The sequence below is a fragment of the Camelus bactrianus genome, chromosome 5, assembly GCF_048773025.1.
Source record: "Camelus bactrianus isolate YW-2024 breed Bactrian camel chromosome 5, ASM4877302v1, whole genome shotgun sequence".
In the NCBI taxonomy this organism is placed as follows: domain Eukaryota; kingdom Metazoa; phylum Chordata; class Mammalia; order Artiodactyla; family Camelidae; genus Camelus; species Camelus bactrianus.
In genome coordinates, this window is record NC_133543.1 from 77,701,332 (window position 1) to 77,722,931 (window position 21,600).

The window sequence follows — 21,600 nt, forward strand, 5'->3', positions numbered from 1 at the left end:
GAGGAGTTAAAACAAAACAAAACAAATTCCTGGCCCCCCTCTAAAGTCTTTTGAATCCAAATCTCCATAGGGATTAAGCTTGAGAATTTGTGTTTCTAAAGCTCCCCAGATATTTCTCATGCTACTGGTGAGGAAACTTAATGACTTGTAAGGTACCTTCTAGCATGAATACAGACATTGTTTTGTTTTAAACCTGCTAATGCCTGTGAACCAGTTGGGAATTCCAAATCCAGAAATTGGCCAAACTTCTAAGGGGCCTGAGTGGACCCCAAGGCTGATTCCTCCAGCTAATACTTTTCCTAAAATGGGTTTGGAGAGAACCACTTACCTGGAATCCTTCAGACTTCTGGTCTCCCTGGACAAGGCCCTGTAGTGTCGTCAGGCTTATGTTTTCAAGACCTGATGTCTTGGAAAAGTCAGACAAGGCTGAGCGCAGGTCCATATCAGCCATTGGGAGGTGGGAAAGAATGGAACTATAAGATCAGGGACATGCTTCTTAGTGTGGGGTCTTCCGTGCAGCACAGCCCCTTCTGCCTCCCTCTCATCCCTCATACCCCTCTCAGCCAAGCTCTTGTTTACATACTGTTCTCATTTGCTTCAAGTGGGCCTTTTAGTTTGTATGCCTTCCTGCAAAATGTCATTGTCTTTTTCATTGATTCACTCAAATGAGTATTTATCGAGTACCTACTATGTGCCAGCATTTGGGGATGCATTAGTGAACAAAACCATCAAGGGTCCCTACACTCATGGAATGTATATGCTAACAGGGGATGGAAGACAGTAATGAAGAAGACTAAAAATAAGAAAGTTATCAGTATGTTAGAAGGTGGTAAGTGCTATGGAAGCAATAATCCAGTAAAGGAGAACCAGGAGTACTGACTAGAAGGGGTTGGGCAAATTGCAGTGTTAAATTTTCTGAGCATCCGTTTTTGGTTTATAGAAATAGTATTACTACACATCTCATTTTGTCTTTTATTTTATTTTTTGCTTAGCACCCAGTTTTCAAGTGCTTTGTAATATTCCATGACACGTGCTTGCCATTCTTACTTATCTCCTCTCCCAAGACGGACACTCAGATTGCTTCCAAGTTCCCATTGCTGTGAATAATGCTGCAGTCAACATTATAGATTAGCAAATGTAGTTGGGATTTATACCTAGGAGTGGATTTGCTGGGTTTTAAGGTCCATCTATGCTTAATTTCATCAAATGTGCCAGATGGCTCCCCAGAGTTGCTGCAACATCCCGTCAGCATGTACCAGGGCCCCTGGATCCCCATACCTCTGCCAACACTTGGCATTCTCCAGCTTCCTGGATTTTTTGGCAGCGCATTCTGGCTTCTGTTATCAGCACTCTTGCTGAAATCATGTTCTGCCATTGCTCTCCATGCCCTGTCCTTCTCCTGCCCTCCTCAGCTCTCATCCTTACATCACCCACCTTCCATTTCCTTCTGACCACGAGCACTTCTTGTCTGCATTGCTGGGCTGTTTCTCTAATCTCAAGGCTCATGCCCTTTGGACTTCATATCCTGAGGTGAGAATTCTCACCTCCTGGTTGGCAAGATAGTAGCCTAAAGACTATTCTCCTCTTACTGGGTGTGACAGTTTTACTTCTGTACTGTTTTCAGGCTGTCTGACCCTGTTTAGCGCCTACAGTGGTTTCCTATGTCCTGTCTCATCAAATTTAAACCCTCTCGCCTGGCTTCAAGACCTTCAAGACCTTCAACCACCTTGACCTGCTCTTCCATCCCACTTGGATCTTTGCACATATTCCTCCCTCAGCCAGAACCTCCCTCTCTCCCACTTTGTTCATCTTGCCATGACTCTTCCCTACATCTCAGCTTAGGTCCCTGTCTCCTTCCCTCCAGGTCTCGGGGAGGTGTCCCTCACGTATCCCCATGGCCTTCTGTGCTTTCCTTCCTTGTTGTGACAATTCTCTAGCCTCTTTGTCGTGGATGGTGAGACTTCACACTCTTGTTCACTGTCACAGCCCCAGCACCTACTGCTATGTGCAGTGCACAGTAGGTGTTCAATCTGTAATCATTGACTGAATGAAGGAGTGAATGAATGAGTGAAGGCTTTGCATTTCTCACACATACGACTGCTGCCAGCCTCAGGTCTTCATGCCCATTTGAAATATTTCTCTCTTCTATCCATTCATTTGCTTCCCCTTTATAAAACATTTTTGTGATTCAAACACTAGCAATTCCACAGATCTTACCCATATCCCCAGCCTGATCACTTCTCCTTCTTTTTGGACTCCTGTATTCTTTATAACTTACTGGAGCCAGTTTTTCCACTGGATTTAGGGTTTGTGAATGCCATAGGACCACACTAGAGAGGAAATAGTCTCTAATGGGGTCCCCTGCTCTTTCCTGTCCACTGCCAAACTCTATCCTAGAGGTTCTCCCTCAGCCCATCCTCCCACATATCATCACAAGACTGTTGACAACATCTGGTCATTATACCTCCCTGATTTCAAGCTCCTCTTCATGGGCCAGGGAGCTGGACAAGATGAGGGCTGATACTGAACCAGTATGCACCAGCCCCAGCTCCCAGATGCCTTCTGCTCTGACATTCCTATTGTCAAATATCTTAAATCTGGACCAGATAATCTCAGTGTTCTTGTATATCTGTCATTCTGTGATTCTAGGCAGGGAAAATCTGATCTTTTTATAAACTCTGCTATTCTGATCCAAGCACACCTTGTACAAAGGGCAGGGTGAAGCATGTTGTATTAAAACCACCAAATGGCCTTTCTGTGCTCCCCAAAAGTTATATTTATCTCACTAAGTTTCCTTTAGATCCATCTTGCCTAGAAGTGCCTGATTTAGGAAAAAAGGGGGGAAGGCGGTCTGGGCCTCAGCCTGGAGTGTGACCTCAGGCAGGTAATTTGTCTTTCACAATGCCGTGGGTAGGAATGGCCAAGAGGAATATTCACAGTGATGTCAGTGGTTACGTGATGAGGCTTTTTTTGTTTTTGTTTTATTTTTGCTGGTTTTGCCTACCTTCTGAAACATTGTAGATTTCCCCCTTCATGTGTCTAGACATTTAAAATGTTTTCTTCTTAAAAACAAGTGTTTTCCTATAGTTTTTATTGCTGGAAAAATCACATGGCCTTTGTTCCACAGTTCCCATCAGTACTTTCCATTGCTGTCTTCAGAGTTAGCAATATGCTGTTCTTTCTAGGCCTAGGTATCTCAAGGTAGCATACAGCATAAGCAGATCAGCAAAAAGAATGACTGTGTGGTGCTAACCTTCTGGGCTTGGCACCTGAGGAACATGCCAAGCAGAGTTTGATTTAGGTATGTTACTAAATTCCACCTCCTGTCACAGTAAATCTAGTAGCCCATGACCTATAAACTGAGTAAAACTAAGCAAAGCGAAGAGGCGGGGGGTGAGGGAGGTGGGAGAAATGAGTGTACTGCTTTTATCTGTCTGTCTGTCTGTCTGTCATCTGTCTCTCTATTAGTTTAAATAAATTGAATAGACTTTTTTTAAAAAGAAAAGTGAACATATAAATAAAAAGTCCCCACAGAAATTTCTTTCATCTCAGAGAGGCCTACTTGACTTACTTGTTGAGAGATTTTTTTTTTAAGTAGTTTTGATTCATTCATTCCAATCTATTGACAAATCCTGTTGGCTCTACCTTAAGAGTGGTGTGTCCAATGTATAACCACTTCTTACCCTCCACTGCTTCAACCTTGGCCCAAGGCACTTTATCTCTCACCTGGACTCTGCCATGATCTCCCGTCTTCCATTCTTACTCCCCTGCATTTATTCTCCATAGTGTAGACTTACATCACTCTCTTGGTTTCCTCCCACGTTCATATAGATCTCCCAGCCTCAGCATGGCCTTCCAGACCCAGCCTGCTCTGGCCCTGGCAGCCTCTCCGAGCTCATGTCCTCTGACTCTTCACTCCCTCTCTTCGCTCCAGCCACTGGCCCCCTTGCTGTTTCTCAGATATGCCAAGTGCATTCCTGCCTCAGGGCCTTTGCCCTTGCTGTTCCTTCTGCACTGAGGGCTCTTTCTCACGATACATTTGCAGCTCCCACCCTCACATCACTTAGGTCTTCACTGAAAAGGTTTAAAGTTTCCCTTATGACTCTAAGATAATAGCCACCATTTCACCCGACTTTACCTTATCTAATCTCTCTTCATCACACAGATTCCTATCTGACATTATGTATTTATTTGTTTACTGCTCTCTTTTGTCAGGAACTTTTATCTGTGTCATTCACAATAGTGTCTCTCAAAGCCTAGACTAATGCCTAATACATAGTAGGTGCTCAGTAATATCTGTTGAGTGAAAGAATATTTTTATAAAATAAGCATTTCTTGTACACCTATTAGGCTGGACATTGGTCTTGGGTTTTTAATGTATCCAACAGAAATTATTTTTTTAGATTTTAAAATTAAAAAACTCTCTGAAAACACATTTATCAAAAGATGCCAAAATATGTTAAAAAAATTTTTAAGAGCTGTAGTCCCAGGTCTGGATCAGCAAGTGGCCTTATCTAATAGTTTAAGTGGTAGTTAAGTATGTTTTGGGATTTGTTAGTCTTAACGCTGGGGAATGGCTGCTAGGCCCAGCTGATTATAGCCCGGCTGTGCCTGAGGTCACAGGTTCCTCCCCACGTGACTCTGTCAGCTTTGTTCTTGCCACAGCTCCAGATCTGTGGCTCTGGTCCTGACCAGCCTCCCCTGGCCAAAGCTGACTGTGGCCTTCCAGGAGACCACTTGAGAAGAGATGAATGGGTTTGCAGAGAACCATCACTGGGCCTGGAAACCCAGCTTGAAGTCATTTCAAAGCCAGCTGCTTTATCTGAAGAGCACACAGTCATGGTGGAGGGGGAATTGTGATTGCATATAGACGGGGTGCAGAATGATGGCCTCACGAGGGCAGAGTTTGGTCTGTGAAGCCCCTTGGGCCCCCTAGATGGCACTTGGTAAAGGAAAACTTACTTTTACCAAATCTATCTAAAGGCCAGTGGATGCCCAGGCAAATCTGGGCACAGACCATAATTTACTCTCTTTCATTTATCAAAGGAAAACAACTATAAAATCAAGTAGGCTTTTATCCTTAATGCCCAAATGCCTGCCCTGGTTGTTCATGTGCTTCTCTGTTATCCTAAAGAGCTAAGGGAGCATGTTCTCCTTTGTATAGGTGGAGAAGACGAAGCTGTCACATGACGCACTTGCTTATTCCTGCTTATCAGACTGACTGTCCTCATGCCCACAGAGATGCTTTATCAGATAAACAGTGACTTTAAATCCTTAAGCCCCACCCAGTAATACACTTTCTTGTCATTGGCCAAGGGAAGAAATTGGGAACATCTAGAAGCAAGAAAGTATAATTGGGATGAACCTGAAAAAAATATTTTAGGTCCTCTTGTTTCTTCTCTGTCTTTAGAGAAATGATTCTGCATCATGTGGAAGGAAATTGATAAGAGGCTCTGACTCTGCCTGTGGCTGACTTGGGTTGTCAATGAAGACTTAGCATTTCTGTGGCATTTATTACTGGGTTTCAGGGGGCCCACAGGGATCATCATTTTTCACATGCAGTTCATTCACCAGCTGTTGCAGGGAACAGGTTGTTCTGTTGAGGTTAAAAAACACAAAACAAAAACCAGTTCCAACCAATTTAAGTTGGATCAGGCCCTGTAAAATGCCAAGGCCTCCTCTATTCTTAATCTCAGGGACTCAGGCCAGGAGCCTCTGGGTCATCATCAAACACAAGTTGATAAATAGAAAAAAAATTTTTTCTTATAGAAATTCACGTCTGAAAGGAGTACCTGCTATTGGCAACAACTTGGATGGACCTTGAGGACATTATGGTACGTAAAATAAGTCAGACAGAGAAAGACAAATACTGTATGATCTCACTTATATATGGAACATGAAAAAGACAAACTCAGAGAAACAGAGTAGAGTGATGGTTACCAGGGGTTGGAGGTGGGGGCATGGGGAGATATTGGTCAAAGGGTACAAACTTCTATATGTAAGATTAACAAGTTTGGGGATCTAACGTACAGCAGGGTGATTATAGCTAATAATACTGTATCACTTCTTTGAATGTTGCCAGGAGTAGATCTTAAATGTTCTCACCACAAGGAAAAAATGGTAACTATGTGACAGGGTGGAGGTGGTAGCTAATAATGTGGTAATCATTTTGTAATTTATAAATGTATCAAATCAACATGTTGTACACCTTAAACTTACACAGTGTTATGTGTCAATTTTATCTCAGTAAAATTGGGAAAAAGATTTGGGTCCCCATGACCTGGGCTGTGTTATACCTGGTTATATGTAATTGAAGTCTCTGAGATACTCCAGCAGTCAGGCTGGCCCCAGGTTGGTCTGGACCTCACTTTTACCCCGGGGGAAACCGAGCCCGGGGGTTAGGGAGGCCTCCACAGGAGGAGATTGTGCCAAGGGAGTCAGTTGGTGGCCAAGTTCTCTTCCTCTAACCGCACTATGACTCTCCCTCCTGGTATGTTTATGACAGCTCAGAAGGTAATCTCACGTGTCAGCGTGAGCTTTCCGGAATACGCACGTCTCCTATTCTGGGAAGAGTAGGCAGTGGGGGTGAAGATGAGACAGGAAATCTTTCTGGAGGATCTGAAGCCATTCCGGTTTTGGAGCGTCCCCAGCAACTCCCAAAGAGTCGAGCCTTTGAAATTGCCTTGTGGGGAGACTGGACTGAGAGCTGGGCTGCCTCAGTCTGCTCTCACCCTTCTTCCTTTCTGGGGACCCTGTGAGGGGAGCTGAGCAGCGCCCTAGGGAGGACGCGCGGAGGATGGGCTGATTGAGGGATGTGGGCACGGGGCTGGTGGGCTGCCATCGCTTTGCCTGTCAGCAGGGCTGCAGAGTGGCCTTTCTTCTGGGTTTGCTCACAGAGCCAGGGAGGCTGAGTGCCAGGGAGAATATTTCCTCTGTTCAGGAAAAGCTGTGTCCATCTGGCCGGCTCTGCAGCCTGTGGCCTCTCAACCTGGGAGTGTTCCTGTCACTGGGCATGGACCCCACAGGCTGTGTCTCTGCTGTGATCAACAGGAGATGCTGGGCCTGGAAGAGGCGGCAGGGAATGTGTAGGGGAGTGTGTGTGTGTGTGTGCGCGCGCACGTGCACGCGCACGCACGTGTGGATGGACTGACCAAGCCACCAGTTTGTCGATCCCACAGACATTCGCCAAGGGTCTCCTGCAGTGGAATGTCGATGTAGTCTCAGGGAGAATTGTCGGGAGTGGCAGTCCACTATTCATGAGCCTGAAGGGGTCTGGCAGGTCACCCTGTGCAGCCCCTTTACTTTTTGCAAATGAGGAAACTGAGGCTGGGGGAGGGATCTGAAATAGCTTGCCCAGGGCCACACAGGCAACTCAAGTTCAAGGCCTGGCTCCACCACTGCCTTGTTGTGTGGCCTTGAGCCAGTTACTCAGCCATCTTCTCTGCAGATGAAGGGGGATAACAAGAGAACTCATCCCCAAGGCTGATGCGGGTGTTAAATGAGATAATTGAAGAGAAAGGCTCGTATTGGGCCTGTGCTCAAGTCCATCTCAAACCTGCGGTGTCATTGTTTTATTGTTGTTCTGCCATTGGCAACAAGCTTTGTACCTGTGTGAAGACGCAGCAGCAGGAGCCAGGCAGCCGCGCATACAGATGGGTTCACCAGGCGTCTCCAAAATCACACTCACCTTCCGTCCCCGCTCTGTTACCCCGTGAGGTGGAGGAGCCAGTCTCCTCTGTTCCATCTTACTCACGAGAAAACTTCAAAGATGAGCCTCAAAACTGTCTTCTACTTCCCAGTGCTTCCTGCTCTTTTTGCCTTCACTTGCTGCTAATTAGAACATTCATACTGATAGAATATTCCAGCTATGTTGGGACCAACTGTAGGAAAGAAGATATGCCACCCCCGCCAACCTTCCCCAATGAATGGAGATCACCTCAGTCTCTTAGCCTTTACTGTGTGTTCTCGACTTCATCCCGAGGGCCTGGGGCTTCCTCATCTGACTCTGACTTGAAGAGCTGTATCTGAAGGAAGGATTGTGGTCAGTGGCAACTTAACAGCAAATAAAGAATTGCCATCAATTTTGTTATGGTGGCTGAAGGGATTTATGGACGTTTTTGGAGACTCTATGGACACAGACCCAAACTGAACAGAGCCCAGAGGAAACACAGTAGCCCTTGTTACACAGAAAGAATGAGTTTAATGTACACAGGGTGAGGGTAGGGGGTGGTGGAAGGAAAACAGAAGGAAAGGGGGTTCACCCTGCTAAATATGTACAGTTTGAGCCCTAAGCCCTGAATTTCCCAAGGTGGTGGCAGGAGGATCGTTTCTGTAATATATTCCTCCCTCTGAATCACCTTGCTTGAGAAACTGCGGCAGGCACAGAACACTCTTCATGAATATTAATCAGCAAATTCCCCCAGCCATTGGGAAACGGGCTGGTGCTGACACCCCCACCCCGGCCCCTGCCCCCACAGCACACAGTCCCTGAGGAAAACCCTGAAGCCAGACCTGGAGGCTGAGAGAGCAGAGGTCGTCTGGGTGGAAGGGTCAGAGGGCATGGCCAGGGGAGGGGTCAGCTTTGTTTCCACTCCGTGTTGGTGAAAGCCAAATCTTTTTGAAACTTCTCTAGCTGCATTTTGGGCTATTTAGCTTCAAAAACAAAAGATTTATTTTTCCGCGTTCTCCTTTGGGTTTTGTCCTCCACTGACAGCAGTGACATATGCAGGTCTGGAGGCTGTTAAGGCCAGGCCAGGCTCTCCCGTATCCTGAGGAAAAGAAAAGATAGGATCTTAAGTAAAAGAGAACCCTACATGCAGGAAGGCAGCACAAACATTCCCAAAGCTCACGGTTGCTCCTCTGATCTTTTCAGGGGGGAAAGGAGCAAGAGTGGTGTGGTGGGGCCTGCCTTTCCTAATACGCTGTTGGCATAACCTGCTATATTTCATAAAGCACTTCCACAAGCTACATATCCCGTGGGATCCTTGCATGTGTGTTTATGGTCCCCTTTTGCAGATGTGAAAACTGAGGCTTGTAAGTAACTTTGCCAAGGTCCGTGAGATATTGAAGGGGCAAAGTGAATACTCCAATCCAATTTTCTGTCTCCAAATGCAGGAACCTTCTTGATAAAGATACTAAGTGTTGTGATTTAACTTCTCTGGTTTTCATTTTTGAAATCTGTAAAAGGAGGCTATTCCCTAGATTCCATTCAGAGCTTCTAAGCTGTCCTCTTGCTTTGGTCCTTCACAAGAAAAAGTCAATCAAAGGGATGTTAGGAGCATGCCAATACTATGGGAAGAAATCAAGTTGTGTATCTCACTAGCTTCTGGGGTTTTACACCAAGTATCCTGCATGGTGACAAAGATGGGCTGTTGTTTCCATGCTGTTCTCAAATACTGATCAGAATGGTTATCAAATCAAGCTGGAATATCCCCAGAGGGGCCTTCTGACATTTTGGATGTGGAGGCTGTTGCTAGCATTGTCAGGTGTCTAAAAGTGTATGATTTTGGTAAAAAAAAAATACAGTTCTGTGTTTCAACGCCATGGTATTATTGGTAGAAATGTGACTGAGAAGTATACTATTAGGCTTCTGTACACAGCCTGTACTTTAGAGCTTGCGCTCAGAGCAGGGATTTGGGGCAGAAATTTGTAATTAGGTCCTTTGTGAGCAACAAGCAGCTTAGGTCATAGTCATGCCAAGGCTCAGAACAAGGCTCAAGAACATTTTAGTTCTTGGGTTGAAAGCTATATCTCACTTTATGTAACTCAGATGAAGGTGTTCTGGTGACATTCTGGTAGCCACAGGCAAATGTTTAGAGTCTTGGTCTGGCTACTACTATCCTGGTTATTGTGGCTGCAGTAAGGGCATCGATTAGCAGACATGACAAGGTACTTTCCTAAGGAGTGGGTCTGGGTGGAGAAACACGGGGATGAGGTCTTCTGGGCGTGTCTGAAAAGGCTGGATGCCCTAGTTTGGTAGAGAAGTGAGCCTTTTGGGATTGAGCTCAACCCCCATTCCTCTCTTGTGCCTTTTCTGGGCATCTGAAATTCACAGGCAGGAGAGACTTGACGGTATCAGGGAACCAATCTGTTACTTCACCTCTCCAGATTCAGATCTGTTGAACTGTGACCTCACTGGGGAGGATACCAGAGGTGAGCACTGTGGGAAAGTTTATTTTTTCTTCTGTTTCCGCTTTGCCACTTCTAGAGTGACAGCGATGAGGCAAGGATAGCAGAGGTGGTACAGCGTAGGGTTAGCAGTTTGGACTCAGGAGTTAGACTCCCTGGGGCCAAATCCTAGCTCTTCTGTGCTGGGATCTTGGCAAGTTATTTTACCTCAGTGTTCCTGTTTCTTTCTCTATAAAATGAGGATAATAATAGTTCCCACCACGTAGGATGTTGAGAGGATTCAGCGGAATGATTACGATGGCTTATAGCACAGAATGGCCCCTGGTTTGTGTCAGTCATCCTTGCCAGCTCCCACCTTGGTGAGGGCGTGGGCGAGAGCTTCCTTATCCTCACACCTACTCAGGACCACATACTCCTCTCTAGATGCAGAATATTGGGGAGTTGACCCATGCTTTTTTTGTTGGTCTTTTTTGTTTGTTTTTCTTTTGCTTTTTGGGTTTTTTGTTTTGTTTTATTTTGCAGTTTTCTTCAGAAATGTGGGATAGTTACAAATCTGAAAACTGCCGACACACAAGATCCGGCAACCCCCTCCTGCTGCTGGAGGGACAGAGGGGATGTGTGCGCCCGCCTGGCCTGGTCCTCTTCAGGTTCATTGCCAGAGTCTGGAGCTCTAAGCAGAACTGTGTGGGCCTGCTGGGCCGCTCACTTTTACAAGCTGGCTCTCAGGAGGGCTCCAGGTGGAAGGACTCTCCGATCCTCAGAGAAGCCAAATTCCAGTCAACTCTGCCGGGAACAGCCAAGATGGGAAGCAGGCGCTGGTGTCCCACATCCTCTGGAACAGGGGGCTTGAGGGGGCCCAGAAGCCAGTCAGAACAAAATTGCAAGGAAGAGTTTGTCCCTTTCGCCAGATTCATAAAGGGCCCTGCGACCCTAAAAAGGGAAAGAGCTATTGTCAGAGAGGAAGATGGGGCAGCTAAGCCAGGAGGGAGAAACTGGGTGAATGTCCCAACACAGGATGGTCATCAGGGAATGAATCAGGGTCCCGCCCAGGGCTTGGTCATGGAGGATGGTCATGTGTGAGGACACGGTGGGGGCTGGTGTGCTCTCTGACCACGGGAAACAACCATGTTGTCTCCTGCTGACAGGCAGTTGGGACAGGAAAGCAAGGATGCTTCTGGTCAAAGGAGTGGTTTGGGTTGATAATATGACACTAATTAGTACACTTGCTAACGTCCATCCTCTTGTAGGACCCAAGGTAGAGATCATGATAGACGTGAGTTTCTGCGGATGCAGTGGAAACTTACTGAGAAGACAAAGGCACTGATTTCTTTCTGGGGTGGGGAGATTTCCTTCATTTGATGGTTCACTCGAGCCTCTTTGCCATGCCCTTCCTGTCCGTTCGCCTGCCCTGGTCTCAGCCACAGGAGAACACAGACAATAACAACCACACCATTTCCATCAACAGGGGATGGGCCACATGCCAGGCACCTGTGCTAAGTGTGTTCTAGTTATTATCTAGGTTAATCCCAACAACGCTCTTCTAATGTTCGCATTATGATGATTGCAGACGAGGAAAGAGAAGCTCAGAGATGAGCTCCCCTGCCAAGTTGCACACTCGTACCCAGACGAGCCCAGATTCCCACGGCCCCTCTTGCTCCAGTGTCTGCATGCTGTCCCAGCACCCTTCTTGTCTCACATTGCAGACTGCAGTTAAGACCCCTGTTAGGGCCTGTACTAGAGAAAAGGCAGAGAGGGAGGGTGTGGAGAACAGGACAGCTTTGTCAGTGTCTGTGTGTGTTGTGATGTTGTGTAGTCCTGGGGAGTTGTATGCATGTGGAGGTATTACATAGTGTTAGGGGTGCTGTGAGTGCTGGATGGCATATTTGTTGAGGGTGTTGTTCATGTTGGGGAGTAATGTGTTTGTTGACCTATTTGTAGTGCAGGGGGTGTTGTGGTGTTGTGTGTTGGGGCATTGTGTAGTGTTGGAGTGTTGTGAGGGTGTGTGCTCGGGGCTGGATGTGACCGGAGGAGAACAAGACTCTGTCTCATGGTTGGTGGGTCACTCCTTGGCTGAGTTCTTCGTTTCTTCTGTCAAAGTCCCAACTGTCACTACTCCCTGCCACCATCTCTTTCCTCTCTGACCTTGGTGTGGGGCTAGGACTGGCTGCCAGCTCAGTGGCAGGAAGCAGGAGGACATGCTCACAGTGAGGGCTGAGGGTGCAAGCATTCCAGCCTCGGCTGATGGATATGTAAAGGTTCTACACTTGGGGCTACACTCTGTGCATATAAATATCTGAAGAATGAAGGATTTGCCCAAACCTGGCTTTGTACAGCCCATCGGAGAGATAGGTGCTTTTCATCTAGTATCATATGTTATTGCAATGATAATAATGAAAAATAGCTAATGCTTATATAATGTTTACAATGCATCATGCACTGTTTTAATTGCTCTCTCTGTATTATCTAATTTAATCCTTGTAACAACCCAAAGAGGTAGCTACTTTCGTTATCCCCACTTTATAAGTGAGGAGCTTGAGTCACAGAGCTAAGTCACTTACCCAAGCTCACACAGGTAGAAAGAGGTTGAGGCAGGCTTCATAAACCAGGCACTTGCTTTAGAAACCCTGCACACCCATGCCCCGAACCGCTAGATTGTCGGGCCCTGTCACCCCAGGCATAGCGACGGGCAACTCTGACTCTGGTCCCCAGGAATGCAGCTGCAGCTCCACTTCTTATAGGTCCTGAAATCCTTGAGGCTGATGAGGCTTCATGGCTAAGGTAATAGGGATTTCGGCTGGGTTTTATTTAGACCAGCGTTTCTGTCTCAGGGTTGAACAATCCAGTTCTTGGCCTGCTGGTCCCCAGTGTCTGCAACAAGAGCTTTTTCTATTGAAAGACTAAGGAAAGATGGTCCAGATGAGCCCGAGATAGAAGACAAAGGAGGTATGAGGCAACATCTTTCCCTGCTGGCTTGGGAACAGTCATCTTTCTTCCCAGGAATCAATTCCTTTGCATTCTGATTGTTGAAAGAAAAGACTTATGTCATTAACAATAAAGGTTTTTAAAGAAAAGAAAAAGCTATCTTTGTCTCTTTGTGCATCTCCACACCCTCTTGGAAGTGTTTTCAGAAAACCTCAGTTAAATGAGCGCATTCCTAGAGCGTTAAGGGAAAATGGAACAGTTAGTGGACTGACTACTTGGCTGTCTGACAGGACTCTGTGGGGGAGTAACTGAGGACAAAGCCCTGTGAGGACCTCAGAGACGCAAAAAAGGGAGATGTCAAAAAGGAAAGGGGTTCTTAGTTAGGCGCAGCAAGGGTGGCATGCAGGAAATGTATCTGATGACATTACAACAGCCCGTAAAGATCAGGAAAAAACAAACCAACATTTTTAACCGCTGAGGAATTCACACTGAGTCCAGACAAGACAATGGAATTATTTACAGGTGCCCCATGGTGCGTGTTGGGGCGGGTGGCAGAGCATACTTTTTGCTCCAAGAATTTTCCTTGACTAGAAAGTGGATTTCTTGGCAGAACTGGAACCTGGCTAGTTTCACATTCCTTAAGGACAGAAAAAATCCCCTGGGACACACACAAAAGAGTCTGTTTTGTTGGATAGTCAAGAGGAGCTGTCACTATATTTGTCTCAAGACCAGGTCCACAAGGGACACCTCACCTTTGTGCTGCTCCCTGATCTGGGGCCTCTGCTGCTTCCTTAGGACAACAAGGGACAGGAGGAGCCTGAGGGAGGCCACTGGAAATCCCAGCGGTCTAAGTCATACCCCAGACCCAGTTTGAGCCATTACTGATGTATTTAAGGCCAAGGAACTAAACTCAGAAACAGATGTGGAAGAAAATAAAAACAAATGCCCCAAAGAAAAAACCCAGAAGATCTGGACACAGAGTAAACTAGATTCATTATAGAAGTGGGGGGCGAGTGTCAAGAGTGTCCTGGAGTGGTTGGGACGCTTCCCTCCTGCTGTCCTTTAATCCTCACTCCAGACCCTCCCTAACCCAGAACTGGATGGGGGAGAGGACATCCTCGGGGACTTTGTAGCGCAGCCTGAACCCTAGCCTGCCTCTAGGTATATTCTTATCATTCTAAGATTGGACTAGAGCCAGCTGAGTCTTGCAGAACATTGAGAATTTGAAAAAACCTTTGACACTTCCCTATATGATTCCCAAACCCAACATGTCCCTTATACTGTATCCCACTCTCTAAGAGCTGGGGAGCCTTCAGAGTTAGGGAGCTGTGTGTAACCTAGGCCATCTCATGCTGCAGAGAACTGTCCTATTAGTTCATACTCTCCAGTTGGGCATCTGATGGAGAGTCTCTCCCAGTGTTTTCCCAATGCCAATCTCTCTCCTACTGTCACTGCTTAGTGCAGAGGCAAGCCTGGCTGACAGTCCCCGTGGGTGGTGATGGGCACAGACGATGCACTTTGTCACAGAGCCACAGAATCGTAGAGCTCTGAGGGACCCTAGATGAAATCTAGATGCGTGAGGCTTGAGATAGCAAATTTTAAAGTAAAACCAAAGTAAGCTTTCTTGACCCCTCCCCAACATCCCCACTTTACCTCTCACATCCCGTATTCTGCTCCAGCCACACTGACCTCCTAGTTGTTCCTTGAACACAGCAACATGCTTCCAGCCTCAGGGTCTTTGCACTGGCTGTTTCCTTTGCCTGGAATTCTTTTCCAAAATGCTCACATAGCCAACTGTCTCATCTCCTTTGAGTCTGTTCAAATGTCACTTCCTCATTGAGGTTTACCTTGACCACCCTATCTAAAAATTCTGAACTCTCCCTACCTTCTGAGGTGTAGGGATCTCTGTTTTGTTCACTGTCCAGGCATTTTTTGCTCATTGTCCCAAGCACCAAGAACAGTCCTGGCACACAGTAGGCTTGCAATACACATGTTTTGAATGCATAAGCTTTACTAGACATGCTTCTTGGTGGAAGAAAGAGGGAACTCCTAATAGGTGTGTGGGGACTCTGAGATGAGGTCACTAGCCAAGGTTACGTACTTAATAAAGACCAGAGGCAGGGTGTGAATGCAGAGCAGTTGAAGTCCTGGCTCCCTGCCACCTATTAGCTCTGTGACCCTGGGCAAGTTGCTTAACCTTGCTGAGTCTCCGTTTTCCCACTTGTAAAATGAGCATCAGTTAATCCCTCCTCGCAGTTAATTGTAAGAATTAAGGGTTATAACACCTCATAAACCGGGTCTTGTCGTTCAGATCTCAGCTCAAATGCCACCTCCTCAGAAACCTTTCCTGGCTGCTCAGTCTCAAGCAGCCCCCTGGATCGTGTCTGGCATTCAGTAGGCAATAAATATTTTTTAATGAATGACTCCCCCACAAAAAACCTATCCCTGACCCACAGGCTAAACCCAAATTCCTTTTCAGAGTTGCCAGGGTCCCATCTGGGCTCACCTCCTTCTCTGCCACCTCCAGGCAGCCTGGAAAACCCTGAACCCCACCTCCACCTTCACACCAACACCTTCCATCTACAACTGGGAACGGCAAACTGCTGGCTGTGGGCCAAATCCGGCCCGTGAACTAACAATGGTTTTTCTGTTTTTAAATGGTAGACAAAAAAATCTAAATGTGAATAATATTTTGTAACCTTGATTATATGAAATTCCAGTTTCAGCATCCACAAAATAAAGTTTTATTGGAACATGGGCACACTCATTCGCTTCCGTACTGCCTGTGGCTGCATGAGCACTTCTGTGGTAGAGTGAGAGTTATAACAGATGCCATAGAGCTGGCAAAGCCCAAAATACTGACGACATGGCTGTCTTACTGACAGGGCCGTAGCGATCTTGAAGGGGAAGGTTCGCCAAGCCCTGATCAAGATATTTCCTTCTTGCCCTTTACGTCATATCTGACCCATTGCTTCCTGGGAAGCCTTTGTTGATGCACTGAGACAGGGGCAGGGAGATCCCCTGGATGTGTCCCCAAGTTTGTGTTTGCTCAGCTGGCTCCCCGAGGTTAGGGACAGGTCCATGCTGTTCTTTGCTGCACCTGGATGTCAAGAACAGTGCCTGGGACATGGTAGGTGACATTTGTTGTATGAATGAATGGCATTTAAGGCTCCTTTTTTCCTTGAAGTATAGTCAGTTTACAATGTTGTGTCAAATTCTGGTGTACAGTGTAATGTTTCAGTCATACATGTACATACATATATTTGTTTTCATACTCTTTCTTATTATAGGTTATTACAAGATATTGGATATAGTTCCCTGTGCTGTACAGAAGAGACTTATTGTCTATCTATTCTACACATAGTAGGTTATTATCTGCACATCTCAAACTCTCAATTTATCCCTTCCCTGACCTTTCCCCCCCGGTAACCACAAGTTTGTTTTCTATGTCTATGAGTCTATTTCTGCTTTGTAAATAAGTTCATTCATCTCATTTTTTTTTTAAGATTCCACATTTAAGTAGTATCTTATGGTATTTTTCTCTCTTTCTGTTTACTTCACTTAGCATGATGATCTCCAGGTCTACCCATGCTGCTGCAAATGGCATTATTTCATTCCTTTTTATGGCTGAGTGGTATTCCATTATATATATACATACACCACAAATTCTTCATCCAGTCATTTGTTGATGGACATTTAGATTGCTTCCATGTCTTGCTATTGTAAATAATGCTGCTATGAACATTGGGGTGCATGTATCTTTTCGAATTAGAGTTCCCTCTGGATATATGTCCAGGAGTGGGATTGCTGGATCATCTGGTAAGTCTACTTTTGGTTTTTTAAGGAATCTCCATACTGTTTTCCATAATGGCCGTACCAAACTACATTCCTACCAACAATGTAGGAGGGTTCCCTTTTCTCCACACCCTCTCCAGCATTTATTGTTTGTGGAGTTTTTAATGATGGAAAGGCTCCTTCTTCTCAGTTGAAGAGATAGGATGTCCAGATGTGCAGCCCAGGGAAGGGTTCCAGGAGGTCTGAGCAGGGAGACTTCTCAGAGGCTGAGAGTCCTTAAGAAAAGCCTGGTAGAGATGAGACACTCCTCATCTGGCCACAGGGTCTGGGGGCTGCAGGGACCTTTGGGATTTGGGTTGGGAGAATGAGGAGTCTGCGTGGATGAGGGGGCTCAGAGTTGGGAGCCGGATGAAACAAATACCTCACAAAGAAATAAATACATCTTAACTGAACATTCAGTTGATGGTGTTTGGAGGTTTTGGCACAAGCTTGGGGTTTATTCACATTCTTAATTACTTCATAGTCAAGCATAAAGCGGCAACCCCGGGAGGCTGTCACCATCTTCACTGTCTTATTCACAAGGCATTTCACAGTGAAAATTACCTCCAAACCACCCATGGAGGGGTCTCTCTTGCCCTCTGTTTCCTGTATGAAGAGATTGTGATTGTTTTGATAAAATTCACTGGGCCACTTAATGTCACTCTGAGACACACTCTGAAAAGTTCCATCTGAAGTCTGGGCTACAGGCAGGGCTCTCAGGGCTGAGCTCCCTGGGAAGGGCCTTGTTTTATCTTGAATTCAAAGGCAACAATTGATAAAGGCAGCCAGATAAACCTTTCTGCATAAAACGTCTCTGACACCTATAGGTTGATCCAACTAGAGCAAACTGAAACTTAAAAAAAAAAATCCAGTTTAGTCTTATTCACCAAAAATGTACAGTAATTGTGTAGAAGGCATGGCTCAGCAGCTGGGCGAATGCGCCAGTGCAGAGATTTGAGTATGCCCAGAAACACAGCAAGAAGAAAGTCAGTCATGCTGTAAAGAAGAACGCCACTCACTCCTCTCCTCAGCCTTTGTGAGAGCTTAGTTTTCGTTTTTCAGGTTTTTCAGATGGTCCTAGATGCTCTTGGAAGCTTGCTGCTGCTCACCCAGGCAGTGGTGTGCTGGTAAATGTGTAACAACTGGCTGGGGAGAAGGTGGGGCTGATCTGTAGCATTTGTTGATTAACATGGTCTGGATTCTCCTACCAGGGCTGATTTCAAGCTACCTATGTGACATCTTACAAAATTCCTGAAAATTTAACACTTGGCTCTCTTGAACCGGTAGGAGCTGGCTACAGAGCCATCTCTGGGGCACTCCTTGTGGGGGTCAGCACTTGGGACCCTCAAAGCATGTGTTTGCCCAAGCACACCACCCTAGCCTTAATTCCAAAGACCAATTTCTTATGGGCTGAACCTCCATTGCAGATGAGAGGCCCCAGTGTAGGTGAGCTGGCCTGAGGCGGGCTGGGTCCCTGGAATTTGCAGAGGTCCCACAGTCCTAAATACCTCGAGGTGGGTAAGCACAGGGGGGTCCACTCCCAGGTCTGGTGGAAAACTCCAGATTGGCTTGCTTTGTGCCCGATCTTTAGCTCCTCGTGCATAAGAATGGGTCCTTGGCAGGTGGCCTCGGGGTGGGTATGAATAGCAGTAATTGTCCCGTGTCAAAAGGATGAGCCAGGAAACAGGGATAGGACTGGAGGAGGGTGGGGGTGGGGTGCAGCTTTCAGTGAATTAGGGCTTTTCTGTGGATTCCATAAGGCTGCAGAGTGAGTGGCTTTTGCAGCCTCCTGCCTGCCCTACTATGGCTCTGACCTTTGGTGGGGGTGGGGGGAGGCATCACCCCCTCCACTGATTAACGTGTGCTGCCTTTGTGTACCTATTATCCTCTGGGAAGGAGACCCGATTCAGCAGCAGGCTGTTAGGCGTCTGCGGGAAGAAGAAGGAGAGGTGTGTGGGGCTGTACTGCCTCTGACAACTTTGGCGAGGAGCGCAGTCCCCCATCTGTAAAACGGGACATAGTAATCCCAGCTTCACGAGGCCATTGCCAGGACGGAGGGCACCCGCGCCCACGGCTGCCTGGTGTCGTCTCACTAAAGCATGCAACTGAGGACAATCAGTATTGTGATTTTTTGAACTTCCAGCCCAGGGCCCAGCACAGACTACACTTACACCGGGTGACTAAGTGTGTGACCCGGGTGAGCACCTCCTCCCTCCGTTCCCCCTGCTGCCCCCTCCCTTCTCCCTCAGTGAGCCTCACTGGGCCCTCCCTGCCTCCCAGGGACGGGAGGATTAATGAGATAATGTGGGAAGCTGGCTGCTCTGGGGAAGAAAGGTGCTATGTACAAGGAAGGTGTAATTATTCTCCTGTAACTACATGACTGTTTATGTTGTGCCTACCCCGGCAATTCCGAGGGGCTTTGACAAGCGCCTTATTTCTAGGTGGAAACAAGTTCAAGGGGTGGGGAAAACGAAGCTTCTCTTTGCTTCCTCCTGGCGGAGGCTGCATCCACCCTGGCATCAGGAGCTCTCTGGGAGCCAGGGGAGCCCTGGCCACCTCAAGGCTCCATTCTCAGGATCTTGGAAGGCTCAAGGATGGCTTCACAAGGCATTCCAGTTGGATTGGAAGTCCAGTCATGAGCATAGCAATTTTGTGGCTGGCAAAGATTTGGGTGTAGGGTTTAGCAAATTATAGTCTTACTCAGTTTGTCCTGCCCTGTCCCTAACGTTTCAGCCTCCTGCTCTCCTCCAACTGTCATCACCACCAACACCATCTTCATCATCACTTAGGAAGTCCCCGAGTGGGCAGGGCCCTGTGCTGGGTGCTGGCTTTGGCTGCTTTAGAGTTTAGAATTGAAAACAGCCATTCCCAGTCTCCTCCCTGGATTCTTCCCTCCAGAAATAGGGTGCCAGGCTTGGTGGTGGGAAGGTTGGGCAAAGAAATGGATGTGAGTCATTCCTTGGCAGCTTTGTGGGGAAGGGAAGACTAGGGGTGAGAGAGAACAAGGAGAAGGAATGGGGAAATGGGATCCCAGAATGTTCTGCACCCAATCGGAAATGTCGATGGAAATTAGGGATCGGACCTCGGATTTGCATCCTGGATTTTCCCCTTGGCAGCCTTTTGAACTTGGCAAGGTCAAGTTTACTTATCCTCTAGGTACCTCAGGTTCTGCATCTGCAAAACTAGAGTGATTATGAAGGGTTGGTGCGATGGTCAAATGAAATGGCACATTTAAGGTGCCGGGGTCTGGAATTCTGGAATGCAGGGAGAGCTCCAATGTGTGAGTGATTAGTTCAAGCCTCCTGGCCGACCCCAACTCCTGAAGCATTCCACACACTGGTCTGTAGAGTCATAATCCCACTCAGAGTGACTTCTTGAGTATTTAGCCTCTCCTTCCCAGCCCTTCACAGTCAGGGGAGTTGGAGGCCAGTACACGCCCATGGCAGCCCTGCCCAAGAGTAAGCGCTCAGCATCTCATGGTCCCTCCTGAACGTAAGCCTGTCTCCCTTCTCCCTTTAAGAGGCAGAGGAGTTTACAGGGACTCTGCACAAGGGGAGGTGAGAAAACCCAGCTTCCTAGGAAAGACCCTGAACAAAGTGACTTCTCAGTGCACAGTGGAATCCAGGCTCCCAAACTGGGCTGATGGTGATGGTGAAGGTGAGGAAGATGACAACAGCAATAATTATGTACAAGCTTTAACTTTCCAAAGTCTTCTTACACTTTCCTCATTTGTAAAATGATGGGACTGGATTAGATGAGCTTTGAGGTTCTGCTTGCTTCTTCGACTTTCTCCGTTCTCTAGCTCTACCTCACAGCACACAAGAGAAGTTTTCAACTACGGATGAGGTGGATCTCTCTCCCCTACCCCTTCCTCCCATCTCCCCCCCACCTGCACCAAAGGCTGGTGTCCTTCAGACACCTGTGGATAGACAAAGCTTCAGCACGTGCCTTGCATAAAAGGGTGTGGTCCTTGGGCGCCTCCTCTGAGGTATTTTGATAGGGTAGGAAGGAAGAAATCACAAATTTGGGGCCATCTTAGGGTTGTGAGGGTAGGAGAGATTGCATGTTTGAAGCACTTATTTAAAACAGTCAGTGAGAAACTCAGGTCACTTAACAAGAGTATTTGATGCTGGGAAAATGTGAGTCATCAAGCTTCTATGATTTGATGGAAACATGCTCTCCAGAAAACTGAAGTTCTTTTTCCTGTGGTTCTGTGCTGACCAAATAGCCTTCTGGCTTCATATTGGGAAAGTGTTTTGATGTGTGTGGCCAGTCTCTGGGATTGGCAAACTGACATTTTGGTGGGTTTAAGTCTGTCAGGAATCAATTGCTTTAGGGTGATTGGACCGTCATGGTCACAAGGGTTGAGAATGGGATTCTTAACCCAGTATAAGGTCCTCTCTGTGAAGTGTAAGGACCTGGAGGCCCAGGGGAAATAGCCTGACCTCCTTAGCCATTGATAGCAGCCATCTGCTCCTTTGGCCAGTCCTGGATTTGGACAACACGCCTCACACAGACAGGCATCCTGGAGGAAGTGTCCAGTGGGTCCAGAAAGACACCTCAGAGCCTGCAGATGCTGTTTCCGTACTGGGATGGGCTGAGCCATAGGGCTTATTATGAAGGGGAAGCAAGCTGGGGGATGGCAGAGAAGGATGGGGAGGGTGGAATACATTTTATACAGCACCTGTCCTCCGTGGGAAGTGAGTAAATTCAGCG

At 46.9% G+C, this 21,600-nt stretch overlaps 1 long non-coding RNA gene across 1 annotated transcript in view; it reads left to right on the forward strand.

The window, feature by feature from the left end:
- LOC141577739 (uncharacterized) overlaps window positions 1-13,177 on the forward strand; it is a 133,361-nt gene extending 120,184 nt beyond the window's left edge. The window contains exons 4-5 of the long non-coding RNA XR_012507129.1: window positions 5,770-5,834; window positions 12,957-13,177. This is a non-coding gene — a long non-coding RNA (uncharacterized LOC141577739). The remainder of the gene's footprint in view (window positions 1-5,769; window positions 5,835-12,956) is intronic.
- Window positions 13,178-21,600: the final 8,423 nt, after the last annotated feature.